Raw genomic sequence first — 23,895 nt, forward strand, 5'->3', positions numbered from 1 at the left:
ATTTAAATATTATTCATTCGTTTATGGATTATCGTTCGTGGAGGCTTTTTTTGAGAACGTGAGAACGTATATGAACCAAGAAATACGGAACTTCTGCTTTTTTCCTTGATATATTTTAAATTTCATTGAAAATTTTCCACTGAGAAATTTATATTATTAAAAAAAAAGAATAATTATAAATATATATAGATATATACACACATACACACACGTACGTACGTATATACATATATATGTATATTATGTGTGTAGATATGTACAACTTCCGTTATATTCGCACCGATTCAATTTTATTTATTCTTGTCTCAAAATCACGTTCAATAACCAATATTGTTTTCTTTTTTAATATTCAAGTTCTTTTATTAGTAAAATCCGATTCGTAATTATCGTCACAGCAAAATACTTTTAACGTAAAAAAATCTCAAAGAGGGGGAGTAGTCGGAGTAGCGTCGAGTGAAGGAGTTGCACTGGGTTTTTCGATAGAACGTAAGTGGCCTTAACCATGAGTGGCTCGCCATTCGAATGGCCGGTGGAATGTCCAACGAAGACAAACATTCCACTGTATTAACAAGGATGCTCCTACACGACCACTGCCAATATCCTAGTTGCACTTTAACTCTCTGCCACGTTAACTCCACTGGCTGTAATACCGCTACTGCTACGACTACTTGTGGACGAGGTGATGTACAATGGCTAGTTCCATGTTCTTTAAACAATTTGATGACAATTTCTACCTGACTTCTTCTTATATATTATTATTATATATATATATATCTTTTCTTTTTCCTCTTTCTATTCTCTTTTCGTCTGTTCATGTTTCGTTATTTATTAAATATTTCTAAGATGTTTGCCCACAGCCGGGACACATGTTCATCACTCTTGTACCGACTTCTATGTAAATATAACTAATAACTTCCATATTTATTTACATGTGCTGTTTGTTGTTTATATACTGTCAAAACCATAACACAGCTTAACTTTCCATCTTCATATCTGTTTGATATGTGTTTTACCTTTCTTTTATTATCAGTTTCATACCTGTTACATGTCATGCTATATACTTGTGTGACATACACATACTCAATTACATTATATACACACACTCGTACTCGCATAGGTATAATTAATTGGGAATGGTATACACATAATTAACAACTTACCTGATAGGTATTAACAGACACATACTTACACATACATACACGTGATGTAATAGATAGACACACGTGACACATAGACATGTCATACATACATGATCTCATACACTGTGACATGATATACGCGTATACACATGGACATAACATTAGACACACCCAGATGGACTTGGCGTAATATACACACACGAAGCGTAGATATGATGTAATATACACATATGGACATGATACTTATACACATGTACACACACATACGTAATTACATGACATACACGAAGAGGGACCTACATGCATATAGATAACATTAGCTAAAAGGATCAGCCTCCTGATGTAGTAATACATAAACATTTAACCCAGGAACAGTGACCCCTTTGTTAAAGGGTGATGGATAGCCCAATGATTTTGATCATGATTCCCTCTATAATATCTTTGTCACTCTCTATGAGTGACCCTTGTATCAATGGAAAAGCAAAGTTGATCTTAACAACGTATTCAAAAGATTCCTAAAAGGCATTTACGACACCATCCCTTTCTTCAATGGTATTTGATATCGCTTACTCATGAGGGCTTTTCTTTTTCCTGTCCTCGACTGTCATGCAACTTAAATGATGACCTCACGAAAAGTACACCCAGTACACTGTGTTAGGTGGTTGATGTTAGGAGGGTATTCTACTGTAGAAACCGTGTCATGACTGATACTGGAGCTTGGCACAGCCCCTTGGCTTGCCACATTCTATCAAACCATGCAACCCATGCCAGCATGGACACAACAGTCACTAAATGATCATGATACACGCAGGTGTGTACACAGACATACACACACAACACAATTAGGGTTTTAAGAGTGTCCTATTAAAATGTTTTATGGGATTTGTTCCAGTACCTGAGTCAACCATTCTGGGTTCAGTGAATTAAATGCCAGATCAGAATGGTGAACTAATGGAATGGTAGAGCAAGATAATTTGCGAGTATCTCTTTTGAATGTGTTCTGCATTCAAATATTGCTTCCTATCACCAAAATGAGAGTCATTTGGGAGCCCATCACAAGCCCCCAGTAGGCTGGGGAAGTCCTTATGTAACCAAAGTATTTCAGCTGATAACTCTTACTGCCAACATACCAGGTGGCAGAAGATAATGTAAAGTGATTTTCAAGTTTTGTTTTCCCCAACCAAATTGTTTTAATGTCTACTTTTTCCATGCTTATGATGAAATTCATAGAGGCAGATTTTCTAAAGCTGGATGCTTTTCCTGATATCAACCCTCACCTGCCTATAAATAAGATATTTTCCCTAGTCCTTCAAACATGAACAGCATAATGGCTGTACATGTATTGATGGGAGATTGCAAACAAATGACACTGTTTGTATGATGGTAACACTTGTTTAAAGCAGTTCATACATGTTAAGACTTGGAGGCAATGGAAAATAAATGTCTGACCTGATAACTTCAGTGAAGCCAACAACAACACCGCACATTTATGTGAAGACAAATTAAGGTAAAACATACATGAGTCCACCCATGGTGCATGTCCATTCATTGGTCAGAATACACACCATGTTCACTGATTGGTTCAATTTCAAATCAGTTTTTCCTTAACAGAGACATGTACTGCAATACCAGTTGGTCATGCTGTTACTGTTATCAACGACCTGGACAATACCAAAGTGCATTGTGTGTGGTACATACATTCTGCTTGAATTCGAAAATTGAATATATATATATATATATATATATATAAGGCGCAGGAGTGGCTGTGTGGTAAGTAGCTTGCTAACCAACCACATGGTTCCGGGTTCGGTCCCACTGCGTGGCATCTTGGGCAAGTGTCTTCTGCTATAGCCCCGGGCCGACCAATGCCTTGTGAGTGGATTTGGTAGACAGAAACTGATAGAAGCCTGTCGTCTATATGTATGTGTTTGTCCCCCTAGCGTTGCTTGACAACCGATGCTGGTGTGTTTACGTCCCCGTAACTTAGCGGTTCGGCAAAAGAGACCGATAGAATAAGTACTGGGCTTACAAAGAATAAGTCCCGGGGTCGATTTGCTCGACTAAAGGCAGTGCTCCAGCATGGCCGCAGTCAAATGACTGAAACAAGTAAAAGAAAAGAATAAAGAATATATGTGTGTATAATACTATGTGGCTGTTGGTCATAATGCCGGGGTGCATTGCTAGTACATTGTTATATTAGTTAAAGATTCAGGTAAAAACCTTGTAGAAAACTATGCACAGTTGTGGTTTTAAGTTTTGCCTGTAAACTGCTGAAAATGATACCTTAGTTTGGATATATATTCTCACACTGAGTGAAATGACTGTACAGCTAATGAAGGCCTTATTTAAACAATCACCTGAGATGGTGCATTTTACATATGGATGTATGATAATGGTTACACAACATCTCACTGATGTACTACAAGTGTAAAAATATGTTGAAACAATAGTAGTGATTTCAAATTAAGAATGTTGTTCATTCCATTTTCTGTCACTTATCTATTTGTCTATATTATATATATATATATATATCATCATCATCATCGTTTAACGTCCGCTTTCCATGCTAGCATGGGTTGGACAGTTCAACAGGTTTTGGAAGCCAGGAGGCTGCACCAGGCCCAGTCTGAACTGGCAGTGTTTCTACAGCTGGATGCCCTTACACACACACACACTACAATAGCCACAGGCCAACCAAAGCTTTGTGAGAGGATTTGGTAGACAGAAATTGAAAGAACCCTGTCATGTATATGTATGTATGTATTTGTGTGTCTGTGTTTACGTCCCCGTAACTGATAGAATAAGTGCTAGGCTTACAAAAAAAAGTCCTGGGGTCAGATCGTTCAAGTAAAGGCAGTACTCCAGCATGGCCACAGTCAAATGACTGAAACAAGTAAAAGGATGTATATATACATGACAGGCTTCTTTCAGTTTCCAATTACCAAATCCACTCTCCAAGCTTTGGTCAACCTGGAGTGGGAGTGAGCCTAAAACCATTTGATTGCAAAGCAAACTTCTTAACCATGCAGCCACAAGAGATATGGCTGTGTGATTTGTTGGCCACATCGATTGAACTCATTTCATGCCATCACCAGTTTTCTGGATTCTAGATCCATTTAGCTGTTGTTGGTTCACTACTGGATGAAAGCCTCATTATACTATTGCCAGCTTTTCTATGCTGGTCATTTATGGCTTGTTCAGGTTGCTTCTTTGATTGGGTAATATGACAAATATTGGGTCTCATTATCACTGAGGATTTCTCCTGGCTAAAACACTTCCTTGATACGGCTACCATTGTAACCCAATGATCGATCACTCTCTGTGGAGTCAGAAGCTACATAAACCCCCAACAATTATTGATACTTTACAAAGATCAAGTGAGGCTTGCAATGGTATATTGTGCCTACATCAGAGATGCTGCTGCTGCTCCACACAGACATCCTAAACTATATCCACAAAAGAGCCACCCAACTGATTGATATAGAGTCACTTGCACATACACTCCAACCTCAAGCCTGTGAGCAAACTGTCTCTTCTCTCTGATTTTACTACCTCTTCTATTAAGGCCTCTACTTTTTGGAGCTTGCTGGGCTCCTACTGCCTCCATTTAGGCATCCTTGTCCCACTCAGCTTTTCTTCTCTCATCCTTGTGACCCCACCGCCACCACCACCACCAGGCCCTACACCAATCACTACAACCAATCTGTCTTTCTCACAGATTTTAACTTAGAAAAGTTCAAGTACAACGTTAATGTCATCATTGCCACTTGTCTAGGAAAGCCTGCAAAAGCCTTGAGCATGGTCTCTTCCAAACCCAACAAAGAAAATAAAAGGGAAAAATGACAGATTTTGATTGAATAGTCATTAGTAAGACTTGTCTGATAGCCTACCAATTCTGCCAATTCATTGTCCTGAACTAATATTTTATTTATCAGTACCAATGGAATAAAAGATGTTGCTCTCAGCAAGGTTTGAACTCAGATACAGAATACAGTGAACTCAGGTACAGGACCAATATCATAAGTTATTGCCATGTGTGTGTATTATATTGGATATAATATATTCCATTAAGGGTACACAACTGGTCTTCCAGTTGCAACAGGTCAGCCTCAATTAAGCAGAGCTATGTATGACCAAAGAGGTTCCAGTATTGTACATTCTGCTCATCTTCTATCTCTCTCTCTCTCTCTCTCTCTCTCTCTCTCTCTCTCTCTCTCTCTCTCTCTCTCTCTCTCTCTCTCTCTCTCTCTCTCTCTCTCCTCTTCCCCTCACTCCCCTCTTTCTCCCTCTTCCCCCTCCTCCCTCCAGGCATAGTGTATCAAGGACTTGCATGAGCAATCTTTTTGGGGGAAAGTGGGCCATATGAGATATGGCTGATCGTCAAGTGGGCCATACTGCAAAAAAAAAAACATTTCAAGGCAATTCATTATGTGTGCTATTCAGAATGTCCCACAGGCCACTGTTCAGTGTGTTCTATTTGTCAAGATGATAGAGTGTGATTTAAAGCAGATTTTGCTAGTATTTCTAGCAGGTAGAGTGACCAGCTCCCTTGTTAGCTTATGTGGTTGTTGTTGCAGGTGACTCTTACTGATTTTCTCTCTCTCCCTCCCCTCAAGATTTACAAGAGGAGCAGAATTTAGTGCTGGTCACTCTACCTTTGTATGTGTATATATATATAATGACCAACTATTATATTTTCTGATGTATGAAACAAATGGTAGCTTGAATTTAAATCCGGTGTGTATCAAATAATATTTATCTCTCATTGTATAGAGTACTTTTGTATTGGTCCCACCAATAATGGAACTTTACATATCTCAATAAGGATAAAGATCCTTCCCAAGTCTCATAGGCCTGGTTTCTTGGTTTCTGTGGCACATATATTCCCTACTGGATAGGACGCCAGTCCATCACAAGCTTGCTCATGTTTACCAATTAAGTGGACTAGAGTAACATGAAATGAGGTGTTTTGCTCAAGAATACAACACATCACCTGGTCCAGGAATTAAACCCACCATCTTACAATCATATGTTGATACCCTAATCACTAAGCCACAAGCCCCCCACGTGTATGTGCAATCTTTAACATAAGAGCTAAATCTATTTAGGTGACTCTTCGTCATATATTATATTTCTCTTGAGAAAATAATAATTTCATAACTGTATCAGTTATTATGAAGAGGTCAGCTCTATTTTCTTTGTAGCCCATAAATGTGGGTTGCTAGATCAGCTCAGTTGTCTGAGAATTAAGAAGACTAGAATGGAAACTGGTTTTCTGTTTATGTTACATGATTTATTCAGAGGTGGAATGATTGTGTCTGTAAACTTTTCAGGTCTGAGACTTCTGGGTGGAAGGGACATAATTATTCTCAGTTTGGAAACCTTGCCCAAATTGGATTCTGCTAAAGACATTCAAGCACCAGCTGGTGGGTCAGATTAAATCTACCGTACAAAGAAAAAAAGCAGGGACAGTTTCTCTAGTGGGCTTCAACATGGTTTCCATTGACCAGATTTTACTCACAAAGACTTACAGAATGGTCATCATTTAACATCCATTTTCCATGATGGCATGGGCTGGACAGTTTCATATGAGCTGGAAAGCTGCACCAGGCTCCAATTGTCTGTTTTGACTTGGCTTCTGTGGATAGATGCCCTTTCTGATGCCAACCACTTCACAAAGTGTGCTGGATGCTCTTTATATGGCACCTTTTAAATTTCCTTTATCTGGTACAAGTTGCTTCTAATGTCACCAATAACATATATGATATAGGTGAAGCTGATAAACCAAACTACTGGAAAACCCACAATCTTATCTTTACTTGTATGACCTCAGTATTACAAAAGTGTTTGATTTCTTCAAATTACTGCCAAAAGGTGCAGAGATATTCTCCACAGGTATATGACATTTTACTTGTATTTATTTATTTATTCATTCATCTTACCTGAGACATTGTGTTACGGGATTGAATGTGAAGCCATGTAGCTAGAGTAAATTTCCTATCCATGAAGCTGTGACAAAGAGAACATAAAGTACCTTGTCAGGATCTTTTTTTCTTTGTGTGTGTGCGTGCATGCATACATTTTTTTTCTTCTTTTTACTCTACAACAAACAAGATTTTACATAAATTCAAAGACTAGATATAGTGGTGTAATACTTGAGAAGTTTTGTTGGTTGGTTGTTTTGTTAATGACTAATCAAAAAATTGTCAAGGCAAATATCCCCGAAAGAGGCGTGAGAACAGAATTATACATGCTGCTGTCAAAAAAATGTGGCTTTTCAGCAGTACAAGACACTCTGTAAAGAATAACAACAAGAAACTTTTTTTTTCCCATTTTCATGTTTTTTTCCTTCTTGTTTAGTTAGCTTGAGAAAATAGTTATTCTTGGACAGGTTTGAATCAGGACATTGCAGAATAACAGGGTGTTGTTGATTTTTATCATGTTCTAAGTAGCTTGACTTAAAGGACATAATATAGTGTAATTAACAAAGTGTAGGTTGTTGTTTAACCCCTGGCCAAAGTTGTTCCACCCCTGACACATGAATCTTTTGTATATTCACTACTTATATACATTGCCCAATGATGATGATCATCATCATCATTTAACGTCTGTTTTGCTGGCATGGGTTGGACAGTTTGGCAAGCTGGAGAACTACACCAGGCTTCAATTGTCTGTTCTGGCATGGTTTCTATGGGTGAATGCCCTTTCTAATGCCAAAACCTTACAAAGTATACAATGTTTTTTACATGATGCTAGCACAGGTGCTTTTTTCATGGCACCAGCATTTCTTTTTAAGCAGTTTATGTGATTTGAGGGAGATCTAACTGTTCTTTCTGCGTGTCAAGTGACTGTTTGGCTTGTATGTTTCTATGTTTGAGGCTGTATTATCATCGTTTGAATATCCACTTTTCTATGCTTGCATGTGTCAAATGGAATTTACTGAGGTAAATTTGGAACAGTTAGTAAGTAGTTTGCTTACCAACCACATGGTTCCTGGTTTATTCCCACTGCGTGGCACCTTGGGCAAGTGTTTTCTACTACAGCTTCAGGCCGACCAAAGCCTTGTGAGTGGATTTGGTAGACAGAAACTGAAAGAAGCCTGTCGTATATATGTATGTATATGTGTGTATATGTTTGTGCCTGTGTTTGTCCCCCAACAGCACTTGACAATCAATGCTGGTGTGTTTACGTCCCCATAACTTAGTGGTTTGGCAAAAGAGACTGATAGAATAAGTACTAGGCTTACAAAGAATAAGTCTTGGGGTCGATTTGCTCGACTAAAGGCGGTGCTCCAGCATGGCCACAGTCAAATGACTGAAACAAGTAAAAGAGAGTAAAATGTAGTGTATATTACAGCAGGAATATGGTAACAAAAGAGTTAAGATGGCCATGGACATATGGTTAAAAAATTTACGTCACAAGCCTGCAGTTTGGTCCTACATTTTGGCCCCTTAGGTATTTTGCTGCAACCTCAAGTTGATCAGTGCCAGAATGGAAAATTTGGAAAATAGAAACTGTTTGGAAACTTGTATTTATAAGTGTCTGTGACTCAGATTATGTCCTTCCGCGACAAAAAAAAAAAGATATATAAATATAGTAAAGGTGATTTAGCTAATCTTTAGAGAATAATGAAATTAGTACTGGGAATGGTCATATGGTCTTTTATCTTTTATTTGTTTCAGTCAGATTGTGGCCATGCTGGGGCATGGCCTTGAAGAGTTTCAGTCAAGTGAATTGACCTCAGTTCTTATTCTGTTGGTCCCTTTTGCCGAACTGCTATGTTATGGGGACATAAACACACTAATAAAAGTTAGTGGTTATCAGTTAGCATTAACTTCTGCTAATTGTTTTTTTACCTGTTTAGCATTTGCAAAGCTAACTTTTTAGTTAACAAATTAGTGGTTAGAGAAGCTAACTTTTTGGTTAGATGTGCCCACCACTGGTCGTCACCTTCTAGAAATGGTAGCTAAATTCCCTCAAACTGAAGTATTAAAAGTCTTGATATAACTATCAAGACACTTGGTGTGAGACTCTACCATATGTATATACAGTGAAAGCCCCTTATTACAATCATAGTTAATGGTCTCAGTTGGTTATTATCAAAGTTAGTGGGACATTGTTTTTGAAAAGATTTTATCCCCAAATGATCACAGTTTCCATTGTATATGTGTTCCCTTCTCCATAGACCTTCTGGCCATACTTGCCTTTATAATATAAGGTAACCCTGAATCCCTCTATAACCCACCTCATCACCCTCTCTCACTAACCACTAACACTACTCTCTTCCCCCCTCTTCCTTCAATACTGCCTCTCCTAACAATGTCTACTCTGTTACTTCCTCCGCTCCCATAACTATCAGTTTGTTCTTCTTGTCATACTTCACTTTCTCTCTCTCTGATCACCTTGTTTAAATATCCTCTCACTCTCCTATCTTCCTTCTGTTACAGAGGTCAGGTCCTTTTATGCCCTTTAGTCTTGCAAGTTACAAGATGGCCCCCATAAAAAATGCACTCGATACACTGTGAAAAGTGGTTGACACGAGGAAGGGCATCTGGCCATAGAAACCATACCAACACAGGTCTTTGAACATAAATAAATCATCTAACCTAATGGTTCTTAACCATTTTTTTATCTATGGTCCCATTTTGATAATTATTTTGTTTTGGTGGACCCCCATAGCCATTTGATGTTTTACATATAGTTCTTTCAAAATTCCTGTTTTGTTAGTCACACGTTCCCTTGTTTAGGTTGAGATATGTAAAACATTTGAGAAAGAAACCTGGCTGTTTCTTGCAATAAGTATATCTAGAACAAAATTTTTTCCTGAACCCCTAAAATACGATTGTGTGGTCCCCGCCAACATTTTAGATGGACTCCCAGGACTCCAAGGGTCATATGGCCCCCATTTGAGAACAACTGAATTAACTCAAGCCACCATGGAAAGCAGGCATTAAATGATGATGATGATGATGTGTGTATGTATATGCATGTATACACATTATATGTATTCATCTGAAATGGTAGAAAGAAAAAAAATTCTTTACATTTACGACTGAGTAATTCTACAACAGAGCGTGAAGTAGTAAAGTCTATGGTTTGTTAAATAAGTTAAATCTATTTTCTTTGGGTGATTTAAATCATCGTTGTTGTAACATATATGTAAAAATGTATATCATCTCTTACCATAATAATTCATAAAATGCAATTATCACCATATCAATCTCAGCAACCAGTAGCAGTTAAGTCATTGTCTAATGCCAGTCTGTGAAATTAGAACCATTTTATGCAATCACATTCTATAATTTCCAGACCAATTATGTTTTGCTCTGTAGATTCCATTATTGCTTTCAGTGAAATTTCTAAAGCGATTTACTGCTAGATTTGATTACAGTTGAAATGTTTAATGAAAGATTTGACTTCTTCACAAAGTTCTGGATGTTTTATTTTACCAAGCTCAAAGAATCACATAATTACTATTCGTATCAAATCATATAATACTTGACTCCATTTCTGGAGACTGGTTTTATGAAGTTGGTACTTGTTTATTTTATTCCTAGCAGAAGCAAAAACATGTTCTGCTTCACATCTCTTACCATTTCCTTTCATTTGTCGATTGTTGAGTTGCGTGTTATGTATAGTCTACTCTACACTCTCTTTACTCTTTTTACTTGTTTCAGTCATTTGACTGCGGCCATGCTGGAGCACCGCCTCTAGTCGAGCAAATCGACCCTGGGGCTTATTCTTTGTAAGCCCAGTACTTATTCTATCAGTCTCTTTCGCCGAACCGCTAAGTGACGGGGACTTAAACAGACCAGCATCGGTTGTCAAGCAATACTAGGGGGACAAACACAGACACACAAACACACACACACACATATATATATATACATATATACGACAGGCTTCTTTCAGTTTCTGTCTACCAAATCCACTCACAAGGCATTGGTCGGCCCGGGGCTATAGCAGAAGACACTTGCCCAAGATGCCACGCAGTGGGACTGAGCCCAGAACCATGTGGTTGGTTAGCAAGCTACTTACCACACAGCCACTCCTGCGCCTATACATGATGATAATGTTTTACATTTTTAAAAAGTTTCTATCCGTTTTCTTTTTCGCTCTCTCGTTTTAGTTTTGTCACTGTTATCTCCCTCATTATTGTCATCACCATCATGAAATCTTCATCATCCCTACATGTGTCACCATTATTATTGTCACTACAATCATCATCACTAACAACATGTATGTTTGTGTGTTTGTCCCCTCACCCTCTGCTGCTTGACAACTGTTCATGTCTGTGTGGTAAGAAACTTACTTCCTAACCTCATGGTCCCAGGTTCAGTTCCACTGCATGGCACATTGGGCATGTGGATTTGGTAGATAGGAACTGAAAGAAGCCCCATGCATGTCCCACCATTGCTTGATAAATGATGGTGGTGTGTTTACATCCCTGTAACTTAGCAGTTTGGCAAAAAAGACCAATAGAATAAATACCAATACTTGGAAAAAGAAAAAAAAAGAAATGCTAGGGTTTATTCATTTGACTAAAATTCTTCAGGGTGATGCTCCAGCATGGCTGCAGTCTAATGACTGAAACAAGTAAAAGACCCCCATAACTTGGTGCAAAACTTTAAAGAAATCAGCAATGGGGTTGATTTGGCTAAACCTTTCAATGTGGTGATGCAGCATGGTTGCAGTCCAGTGGCTGAAACAAGTAAAAGATAGAAAATAGTTCATTTGGCTGGACTAACCTATTTCCTGACCTCAGAGATGAAGTCCAGTCCTTGGCAAACAGTTTAGGTATTGTTCATAGATAAACGGGACTGTCTGAAAACAATATTGAAGATTTTGTGATTTTAGTATATATTTATTCCTTGAATAATGCTTTATTTTCGGGCTCCTTCCATTTGGAGTTGTTTTTGTAGCTCTTCTTAATATCAGTATTTATTTTCCTTGTTTTATTTAACATTTTTTTCTTTTTAAAATGGGTTGACACATGTTGCTGTAAATTCTTCATCGTCTTTATTAAAGATAGCAAGTCTTTTTGATCAGCTTAGTCTTTCATCCTTTTGGGGTTGATAAAATAAAGAACCAGTCAAGTACTGGAGTCAATGTAATCAACTAACCCACTCCCTAAAATTGCTAGCCTTGTACCAAAATTTGGAACCATCAAAGGCGGAAAACTGGTAGAATCATTAACATATTGGGCAAAATGCTTAGTAACATTTTTTTTTTCAAATTCCACTGAAGTTAGCTTTGCCTTCCATCTTTTAAGGACCAGTTGAGCACTAAGGTTGATGTAATTGACTGTCCCTCCTCCCCCGAAATTGCTGGTTTTGTGCCAAAAATTGAAACCATTAAAGGTGATAAGCTGGCATAATCATTAGCAGGATTTCATGTCTTTACATTCTGAGTTCAAATTCCACCAAGGCTGATGTTGTCTTTCATCCTTTCAGGGTTGATAAAATAAGTACCAGTTAAGCACTGGGGGTTGATGTAACTGATTAACCTGCTTCCCTCAAAATTGCAGGCCTTGTGCTTGTAGTAGGAAGAATAATTATTATTAAGGTGATAAGCTGGCAGAATTGTTAGTGTGTCAGACAAAATGCTTAGCAACATTTCACCATCTTCACGTTCTGAGTTCAAATTCTGCCAAGGCCAATTTTGCTGTTCATTCTCTTAGAGGTCAATACAATTAAGAACCAGTCAAGTACCGAGGTTGATGTCATTGGCTTGCCCCCCCCTCATAATTACTGGCTTTGTGCCAAAATTCGAAAGTATTATAAGGGCAGTGAGCTGCTAGAATCATTAGCGCACTGGGCAAGATGCTTAGCAACATTTCTTTTGGCTCTTTATGTTCTGAGCTCAAATCTTGCTGAGATTGACTTTAAATTTTGTCCTTTCTGGGTCGATAAAATAAATACCAATTTAGCAATGCAGTTGATGTTCTTTTCCCCCCAATAAAAATTACTGGCCTTATACCAAAATTTGAAGCCATTTTTATTTTTATCATTAATTTGTGTTTTCCATGCTGGCATAGTTTGTATAAAAATAATTGTATAATCACCAGTGAAATAACTGTTTCCTTTTTTTTTTCCCCCCTGACATTTTCTTTTTCTTCTTTTGGTTTTAAAACATTAAAACTGCAAAAGACAGAGAAAGATACAAAATGGTCTGCAAAACTGATTGTATTTGTAACAGTTGCTCAATCAATCAATGTCTGCAATCTCAGCATGTTTAAGACCCTTGCAGACATAGGTAGGATATAATTTTATTAATCTATGCCATGCCGAAATTCTGACACTGTCATATTAATAGGCTGAAATAATTAATTGGGTGTCTATTACTTTAACCAATGATTTTTTATATTTTGTTTTGTATGTGTGTGTGTAAATTAACAATGATTCAGAACTCTTGGACTGATTCTGTTGTTGATAAAATAAACAACCAGCTTCCGTTACATCTCTGGAATATTTAACATCGTATTTACATGAACTTGTGCAGAATTCTTCACCATGCACCATGTTGTGAATGGAAATTAATGTAATCAGTTCACCTAGTTTACAAATTCCAAGCACCCACATATATTTACCATTTGTTACTTTTTTTTTTTTGTTCTTGTGTTTCCATTTATCTTTTTCTTTCTTTTAAAAACCTTTTTGTCTGTTTTCTGTGCCAGCATGAGTTGCATGGTTTGACAGGAGCTGGCAAACGGGAGGGCTGCCACTGGCGCCATTGTCTGTTTTGGCATGATTTCTATGGCTAGATGCCCTTCCTAGTACCAACCACTTTACAGTGTGTACTGGGTGCTTTTTATATGGCACCAGCATGGGTGTTTTTTACAAGAAAATTGTATGTTCCTGTTGCTATTAATCTTATAATTTGATTTTTATACCCTCTATTGAAATAAAATCATTTCCCTTTTTGGTTTTGTTTTGTGTTTTATGTCATTTAGTCTGACGAGTAAAGGCAGTGCACTTTTCACTTTTCTTCTTGTAAAGTGGTGGTAGGATGAGATGAAGTTATTGGAAACTAGAACTGAATGTTTCTAACAGAGTAGCCTCCGCTTAAAGCATCCAAGGTCCAGGTGGTGATGCTAATCTGAGTGATGACTTTAAACGAGATTGATGATAGAATACACATTACAATCATCCAAGGTGCTCTGCAATAGATTTGAACCTAAAACCATATACTTAAGCAAAATTCTTGATCTCATTGATTGAAGCTGCACATTTCATTACTCTTTACTCTTTTACTTGTTTCAGTCATTTGACTGCGGCCATGCTGGAGCACCGCCTTTAATCGAGCAACTCGACCCCAGGACTTATTCTTTTGTAAGCCCAGTCTCTTTTGCCGAACCGCTAAGTAACGGGGACATAAACACACCAGCATCGGTTGTCAAGCAATGCAAGGGAGACAAACACATACACGCATATATATATATATATATATATATATATATATATATATATTATATATATATATATATATATACATATATACGACGGGCTTCTTTCAGTTTCCGTCTACCAAATCCACTCACAAGGCATTGGTCGGCCTGAGGCTATAGTAGAAGACACTTGCCCAAGGTGCCACGCAGTGGGACTGAATCCGGAACCATGTGGTTGGTAAACAAGCTACTTACCACACAGCCACTCCTGCGCCTATAGCCACTGTTCTTTTGGAAAAGACTTGAACATCACACCATTTGAAGAATATTAAAGATATTAAGAGTGAAGACAGTTAGTCATTGTTCCACCACTTCATAGAAGAAGCAATAGCTACCCCCCCACACCAATTCTATAAAGTTCCAAACTTATATTCTTTAAGCAGTTTCATCCAGCTATCAGCCCTGTCCTACAGCAAATATTAAAGTGTGAAATGTATGTACAATTATATTTAACATGTTCTTGTACTCTTGGACATGAGAATCCCTTTTACTGCAAAAATAGTCTCTGGAGAAAATGCTCCTTACAGACAATGTGTGAAAATACATCCATCGGGCGACAGCATCATTAAAACATTTAGTGTTACATCATGCACCTCCAGTTAATTAATTCCAGCTTCATCAAGTTTTGAATACATACGCAAATCTATTATTTACTGTTCTTGTATATTTGTATGTAAGAACTACTGTTCTTACAGGGCTGTGGATCAACTGATTTTGTATTTGTAACTGATGAAGCTAAACGATACTGAAACATGTGTCCTATGATCTGATGACATCATTCATAGTTTGATGATGTTTCTTAACACATGTGGTCTTTGGAGGAAATTCCCCTCAAAGACAATTTCTACAGTGAAAGGCATTCCCATGTCTGAGTCTACATGAACTTCAATATGATTCATCATCATCATCATCATCGTTTAACGTCTGTTCTCCATGCTAGCATGGGTTGGACGGTTCGACCAGGGATCTGGGAAGCCAGAAGGCTGCACCAGGCCCAGTCTGATCTGGCAGTGTTTCTACAGCTGGATGCCCTTCCTAACGCCAACCACTCCGTGAGTGTAGTGGGTGCTTTTTACATGCCACCGGCACAGGTGCCAGGCGAGGCTGGCAATGGCCACGATCGGATTGGTGCATTTTACGTGCCACCGGCACAGAAGCCAGTCTTGGCGGCACTGGCATCGGCCACGTTCGGATGGTGCTTTTTAACATGCCACAGGCACGGAAGCCAGTCTAGGCGGCGCTATTTTATTCAGCTCTACTTTGTGTGCCTCCAGTTAATTAATGTGCAAGTTGCTATAATGGTACTTTGACTCTTGCTGTCTTATACTACAAATGTCTGCACCTGTTGCCAAATCATGAACCACACGAAACTGTGCTTCAAACTATGTTCTTGTTTGGGATACAAAACTGGAACTAAGCACTCTTCTGTGCAAGAAACAAAGTTTAACTTCATTTTAGAAAGAACATCCTCTCAAATGATTTCCTGTTTGCATTGTGTGTTTATTTTTTGCTTTTTATCAAATAAATTTCTCCAAATTTCCTCTTTCAATTTTCAAACTAAATAGTAATTTCATTACCCCTAGCAGTGAGTAACAATTTTCTGACATTATTTATTCCTCATTTAATTAGGAGACTGATGACCAGGAATCATATCTTCTAAATTATACGTGGAAAAAACTGGTAATCAACTTTACCAGCTTCCAGGAATGTATTTAATATGTAAAATTGGTATATCCAATAACATTACACCACTGTATATTGTGGCTATTTAAGCAATGTGTTTGTGAATGATTAAAGGTTAGATGGGTGCTGATGAAGGGGCAATCCCCCCCCCCCAATATGGCATATACACCCATTACCCTTTTTTCTTCTTTGATTTCATTGTTTGTTTACATCTGATGTCTTGTGTACAAAACATTGCAACAAAAATCAGTACTGGTTTTAATTTCTGTCGAACACCTGTAGATATAACCTTAACAAGTAAACTGTTCAATCTACCTTGGCAGGTGAAAGTACCTGACAAAAAACCAATTCACAAAGTACACTAGGTCTTTATGCTGTACTGCATCTCATCAAAATCTCTAGCTTTTTTTTTTAACAAGATTAAAAAACAGGGCTTTTAACCCTTTTGCGTTTAGCTTACTCAGTCAAATGTAATGCTTATTTATCGAAATTGTTTTGAATTAATCCTACATCATCTTGTAGCTTTGAAATGATGTGAGCATTTATCTTTAGAATGATTTTGAAGTGTGAGAAGACATGTGGTTGTTTCGAACTTAAAACAGGTAAAATATTTGAGCCAGATATAACAGGTTTAAATGCTAATGGATCAAGAGTTAACAATGTATAAATGGAGCAAGCAATGCATCAGCTACTTTTTCCATAGTAGTGCTCATTCCACAGTATGGTTTTTGACTCGTAAAACTGATGTTCTGTTTCCAACACTTAAGATAAAATGTTACTGCTTTTATAAGTCAGCACTTGCTCCATCTGCTAGAGATAGCAGCCAAATCTCAAGCAAACTTCTTAGTTTAAGATGATAATGTGATTTGAGAGGAGTTTAGCTGCAATTTCTAACCATTTAGCCGCTCATATTAATATTGTTAGTAGTAGTATTGCTAATGGATGTATAGTTGTGTAAACCTTAGTTAGTCCAGATCTGACACTATGGTAAAATGTGTTCCAGCAATGTCCGTCATCTTTTATTCAAGCATTATCTATTTAGGACCATTTATCCAAAGTGTTGCTTTCTTCTTTCTTAAGAAAGTATTATTTTACTTTCATTTTCTATTATTCTTTTACTTGTTTCAGTCATTGGACTGTGTCCATGCTGGGGCACTGACTTGAAGAGTTTTAGTACATTTTTTTTTCATTTTTTAAGTTTGGTTCTTATTGTATCAGTCTCTTTTGCCAAACTACTAAGTTACTGGCACACAAATAAACCTATATAGGTTGTCACACCTGCAGTGGTAGCAGGTGTGACAAATACAAAGATTGGCATGCATGCACACATATACACACACACACAACAGGCTTCCACACAGTTTCAATCTCCCAAATTCACTCACAAGGCATTGGTCAGCCCAAACTGCTGTGAAGTGTGACTGAACCTGAAACCTTGTGGTGGCTAAGCAAACTTCTTAATCACACAACCATGCTTATCTCTAGAGATTTTAGCTGTTATTTCTAGCAGACTGACTGAAACCACAGTGAGTTCCTTCATTTACTCACAACCAGTGAAGTGTGATTGCTGTTAGGAGCTAAAACAACTATTATTCAGTCCATCCATTGTCTCTGTTTTAGAAATCTCTTTTATCCTTTCATCTCTGTTCTCTCTCTCTCATATTGCATCTGATAATTTCATCTCTACAGTTACCATGGAGTACCACTCCAGCCATTCCTCTTTTAGAAACCTCTCATCTTCACAACCTTAATATAAAGGGTCCCTTGAGAATAGTTATGATGATGATAAAGATGTTGGGGGTTTAATTTCTCTTTTCTTTCTCATTTTCTATGTTTTCCCTTTTCTTTTTTTATGATCCCCTTTCAATTTTCTTTTTATTTCATTCATTCATTCTCTTCCTAATTATTTATTTATCATCCCCTTTTATTCATAACCTAGTTAGACAGGAAAAAAAATATTAATGCTGATAATGGTGGTTTATATTTGACACCTATGATAGAAGCCCTTACCATTAACCCCAAACAGTGTTTAAGCCCAATAGAATCCTAAAATTAGGTTCTGGTCTCCACATATTTCTTTTCCAATGAAAAACTCTATAGGCTCTACCTTGAAAACATTAACCCTTTTGATATCAACTCACCCTGGTTCTATGACACAAACACCGGTTTTAAAGTGATCCAATTTTAATCTTCCCATCAAAATTTCATGTTAATTCATGTTCCTAACTACAACTTAATAATGGTTTTACATTTTGACACTCAGCCAGCAATTTCAGTTGATTACAACAACCTCAGTGATTAACTGGTACTTATTTTATCACCCTCTGAAAGAATGAAAGGAAGACAGACAAAAAGCTACTAAGCATTTTGCCTAACACTCTAACATCCCTGGCAGCTTGCTGCCTTACAGTAGCAGTTATTTTACTAAATTCTTCATTATTTTTCAAATAGCGATGGTAACAAATGAGTTTGATATTCCATCTTATTACATCAATCTATCAGAAGTTTTTTTTTTCTATTTTTAAAACAAGAAATATAGAAGAAAATAAAGCATGCTCTCCCATCCATTCTTCCTTTGACCACCCACCCTGATTCTTTTTTTGTATTTAAGCATTTAACATCTTTTACTTGTTTCAGTCATTGGACTGCAGACATGCTGGATCCTTGGCTTTGAGGGTTTAGTCAAACACATCAACCTCAGTGCTTTATTATTTATTATTTATTTATTTTTTGCTTTAAGAAAACCATTACTTATTCTATTGATCTCTTTGGCCAAACTGCTACATCACAGGAATGTAAACAAACCAGCACCAATTGTCAAGCACTGGTGAGGAGCAAACTCTCTCACACACACACACACACAACAAGCTTCTTTCTGTTTCTACCAAATCCATTCACAAGGCTTTGGTTACCCTGGAGCCTTAGTAGAAGACATTTGCCCAAGGTGCCATGTGGTGGAACTGAACATGGAACCATGTAGCTGAGAAGAGAACTTCTCATCACACATCCACACCTTCATCTGCTTAAGCTAGTAAAATTAAAAGCTTCATCATTCTGGCAGTGTTTTAAACCTCCAATTATTATAGATCCATTGAAATCTACTCAATCATTTAATTCCATTCAGCTCTTTTTCAGCATTGCTAACAGCCAAACAAGTGCCTGGCTGATCTTTGGCTCAACCTTACAAACTGATATCTGCTAACCCATAGTTACCTCTACCTTTTGGCAGGTTATGATCTAACATTTTGGACCAAAGGTTTTAACATCTTATCAAGTTATAACAAACAGAAGGGCCCTAAGAGGATTAATCCATTTGTTACCATATTTCTGTTAAAATACACAGCCTTTATTTCAGATGATTTTAAAAATAATGAATTTAGTAAAATAACTTTATCATCATTAAGCTGGTGTTAAAAGCATAAATTAACATGAAACTTCAGTGGAACATTTTCAATTTACATCACTTTAAAATGTGAAGTTTGTATCAAAGGACCAGGAGCAGTCTCAGAAGGATTAATGTCAAAAGGGTTAAGTGTTTATAAGGGATTTTCAAACTCAAATGTTATTGGTTAGAATTGGAATTTCTCTGCTACAAGCAGAGAAGCCTCTGTGATGATACCCAACTTGGTAGGAATGACTGCTAAATCTTTCTTAAATCATATCCTGCAGTCTTTTATAAAGGAAGGACACTTTGGATAATGTATTTCTACATATACAATGAACACAACCGAAATATTTTTAATTATTGATCTGCTGGATCGAGACTGACCTACAGCTAAACAACAACTTCACAAATCTCTGTTTATTCATCAAGGAATTCAGCACCATTTGCTATTTGAATAGTAAGTCTATAATAATAATTTGGCATTTTTATTTTAGAAAGTTGGAGAATGGAGGTGGTTGTTTGGTTATGGCTGTTGGACACTTGTTGCTATGGAGATGAATCAATTAATTCGTTCTCAGATTAACATCTCCCCTGCTTTCATATTACAATAATTCCAAATATTTCTCTCTATAGTTGGATCCAAAATAACTGAACAATAGTAATCTAATGGCTTCTTTGTCAGTTAACGACTATCTAAAGGCTGCAAGTTGGTGCCATTTTTATCTCAAACCTCACTCCAATTAGGCTACACACCACCCAACAAAAATATATAAACTTATACAGAATAAATTATGAATTCACATACTCTATCTCTCTCTCTCTCTCTCTCTCTCTCTCTCTCTCTCTTTCTTTCTCATTCACTGGGATTATAATGTATAACCTCTTGAAGAAAATATGTCGAACTTGCTGGAATTGGATTTCATTGTGTTGACCACCATCCAATAAATGAATTATAAGTACCATAAATCCTCAAGAATAGTCCGCGCTTGAGTATAATAATACACAGGGGATTTTTAGGAGGCTGTACCTCTGAAAAACCTAAACCTTGTGTATAATACACACCCCTTCTCTAACTTGAGTCAAGGAGGTCTATATAATGTCTTTGGTTTGTAAAAATGTATACGATAACGTCCTTTATTATTATTGTGTATATAACATAATGCGAACATGTAGCTTTTTTGTGCATTTTGTTTGCAGAAAATAAAGAAATAACAGTAATAATAGTAATAAAGTTTAGTAACTGTTGCTTACTGCAAGTTACGGATGATTCTTTTACGACTTCGTTGCTTTCAGGCTTAGCTTAAAGTATTTTTGCACCCAACATCACAAAATGTGTCTGAATAAACATTGCCAGACAGCAAATTGAGACTCGGACATTGCTTAGAAAATAATTTTCATTTTTAACCTCGTATATAGTATGCACTAGGGATTTTGACCTTTAAATTTTTGGAAAAAAAATGCGGATTATACTCGAGGATTTATGGTATCTCTCTTATAAAACTGCTCCCCAGTGTTATTAGTATTTTCTCAAGTGATGGTGTGAAATATACAGACTTCATATAAGATAACATGAGTCAAGAAGAAAATTTAATGACAATGTTTGATCATCATCATCATTTAACATCTGATATCCATGCTGGCATTGGTTGGACAGTTTGACTAAGCTGGCATGTTGGAAGGCTGTGCCAGGATCAAGTCTGATTTGGCATGGTTTTCTATGGCTGAATGCCCTTCCTAATGCCAATCACTCCGAGAGTGTAATGGGTCTTTTTACATGCTACCAGCACGGGTGCCATTTGCATGACACTGGTATTTGCCACAACTGCGATTTTGCTTGGCTTGATGGGTCTTCTTCTCAAGCACAATATAATGCCTAAGGTCTTGGTCATTGCATCTGTGAGGCCCAACACTAGAAAGGAGCTTGGCAACTCTGCCTCCATGAGGCCCAACACTTGAAAGAAACTCAGCCACCTCACCTCCGTGAGGCCTGCTCGAAAGAAATTCGGCCACCTCGCCTCTGTGGGGCCCAACACTCGAAAGGAACTTAACCACTTTTCCTCCATGAGGCCCAACATTTGAAAGGAACTCAGCCACACATATATAGACTAGGAGGTGGATTTTAAAAAGTCAGTTTTTTGGGGCTTTTTTTTTATAGATATTTCTCATAGAAAGATCCTTGGCCCAATCAGTCATACTCATGACCCAAAACTCATTGGCTATTTTCTTTGTCTTATGCTCCAGTTCATGTGATTCATATGATAAATGGAGACAAATCACTTTGCAAAATATAAGCAACGAAAACAGGAGGGTAAACTAAAGAAAATGAAGTCATTTTGCCATAAATATAATATATATTAGCAAGAGGCAGTATCAATACTGAGAAGTAATATTTATTCCCACTTGAACGTGAATTTTCTATCAGAACAAACTATACAGCAATGGTTACAATCAGAAGAACTCTCATATGGGATTTTGGTACAAAATGCACTCTTGTTTATATTGCTAGCAGTGAGACAAATCCCAAGCCCCAAGACTATCAGATCATGTGATTTTGATCTTCCTTTGTCTTGTCAGTGATGGATAGTTGACTGCTAGAAATAACAGCAACTCCTCTCCTTGCTAGTGATATATCAAATGACAATGCCAGAACAGGTGCTGGTGTCATGATTAGCCAATGAGCTTGTTTATATATATATATATATATAATATAGGCACAGGCATAGCTGTGTAATTATGAAGTTTGTTTCACAGTTACATGGTTTAGGGCTCAACTCCATTGCATGACATCTTGAGCAGGTCTTTTATATAGTCTCAGGCCAACCAAAAGCCTTCTGATGAGTTTAGTAGACTGAAAGAAGCCTGTGCAACTATTAATCCAGACATTTTTATTTTATACTCTTTTCGGTTTTTTTCTGTAGAAGAGTGTATGCTCAAAATATCGAAGACATTTCCATTTTTCCTGAATGTCAAACTAATACACCTTGTTTGTTGTTTCTTCACCTGTATATGTCTTTTGTTTTTTGTGTGCTGTTTTAAACACTGTGTGTGTGTGTGTGTGATTATGACTTCTTGTCTTGACATCACATATAATATATGGTGATATCAAAAAATTTAAATAACTTTGTATTTCAGATTTTACCTGTAATTAGAGTTGAGATAAAGATTACATCCATCCATCCATCTTCTCTACTCACTATTCCTGGGAGGGTTGTTGGGGTAGAATCCTCAGGCATCTCTTCCATAGGGTCCTATCAAAAACAACTATCATTAGACTTGCCAGCAATGTTTGCTTGGACAGGATTTGAACTCATAATTAATTACTTCAAAGTATCTTGTCTCCAATATTTTACCAATTCTACCATCTACTCCTTATTAACCCAAAGGTTAGTTTGACACTGCACCTTACTGGCTTGTATGCATTCTTTCTGTGGGCTCAATGCAGAGCTAATTTGAGATAATAAGAGTGAATTTGTACTTGCCTCAGGACAAATATACTTCTATTTATACAGGTAACCAGCATAATTTTATTGGTCAAGAAGTGCTTTTTTTTTTCTTTTCTTTTTTCACCCAATCAAGTGACAATAAATATAAAGTAGGGAGGGGAAAAAAATGACCATATATCTATCTATCTATCTATCTAATATATATATATATATATATATATATATGAGAGAGAGAGAGAATTATAATCTTCATCATTGTTACCAAAGCCACCACCATCATTATTATCATTGACTTTGTTATTGTTTTACTATCCACTTTTCCTGCCGGCATTTGGCATTCATTGGGTTTGCTATAAACACATAATATATTATTTAACAGCCTGGACAAATGAATACAGGACTTGACCTAGAGAAGCAGGAAATATTTCATAGTTTAGGATCAATAAACGAACACACGAATATGGTGATTCAGAATGAAAGCACGAAACTGGAGTGGCCTTTTAGAAAGAGCTTAGATTGGTTATTGCTTTCCTGGAGCCTCTAACTCTTTTATGCCCTCGACACCAACAACAGTAGCATACTACACTTATTTATGGCAAAATTACCTGGAAATACATCACTAAATCTGTTCTTCTCTTTAAATATGTGATAACAGCATGTTTTCCTGTGTAGATTAGCTTATATCAGTGGTTCTCAACCATTTTCTTATAACCTATGGACCTCTTTGATTCCTATTTTATTTGTATGAACCCTCATAGCCATTTGATGTAAGAAAAAAAAAACAATCCTATTTTAGTT

The 23,895-nt window shown here is 37.1% G+C and overlaps 1 protein-coding gene across 2 annotated transcripts in view; it reads left to right on the forward strand.

Moving 5' to 3' along the window:
- Positions 1 to 367: 367 nt before the first annotated feature.
- LOC115220371 (DET1 homolog) overlaps positions 368 to 23,895 on the forward strand; it is a 174,078-nt gene continuing 150,550 nt past the window's right edge. For both annotated transcript variants that reach the window (XM_029790485.2, XM_036509870.1), the window contains exon 1: positions 368 to 679. The gene's annotated coding sequence lies outside the window, so the exon portion shown is untranslated. The remainder of the gene's footprint in view (positions 680 to 23,895) is intronic.

Source organism: Octopus sinensis, linkage group LG16 (genome assembly GCF_006345805.1).
Source record: "Octopus sinensis linkage group LG16, ASM634580v1, whole genome shotgun sequence".
NCBI lineage: Eukaryota > Metazoa > Mollusca > Cephalopoda > Octopoda > Octopodidae > Octopus > Octopus sinensis.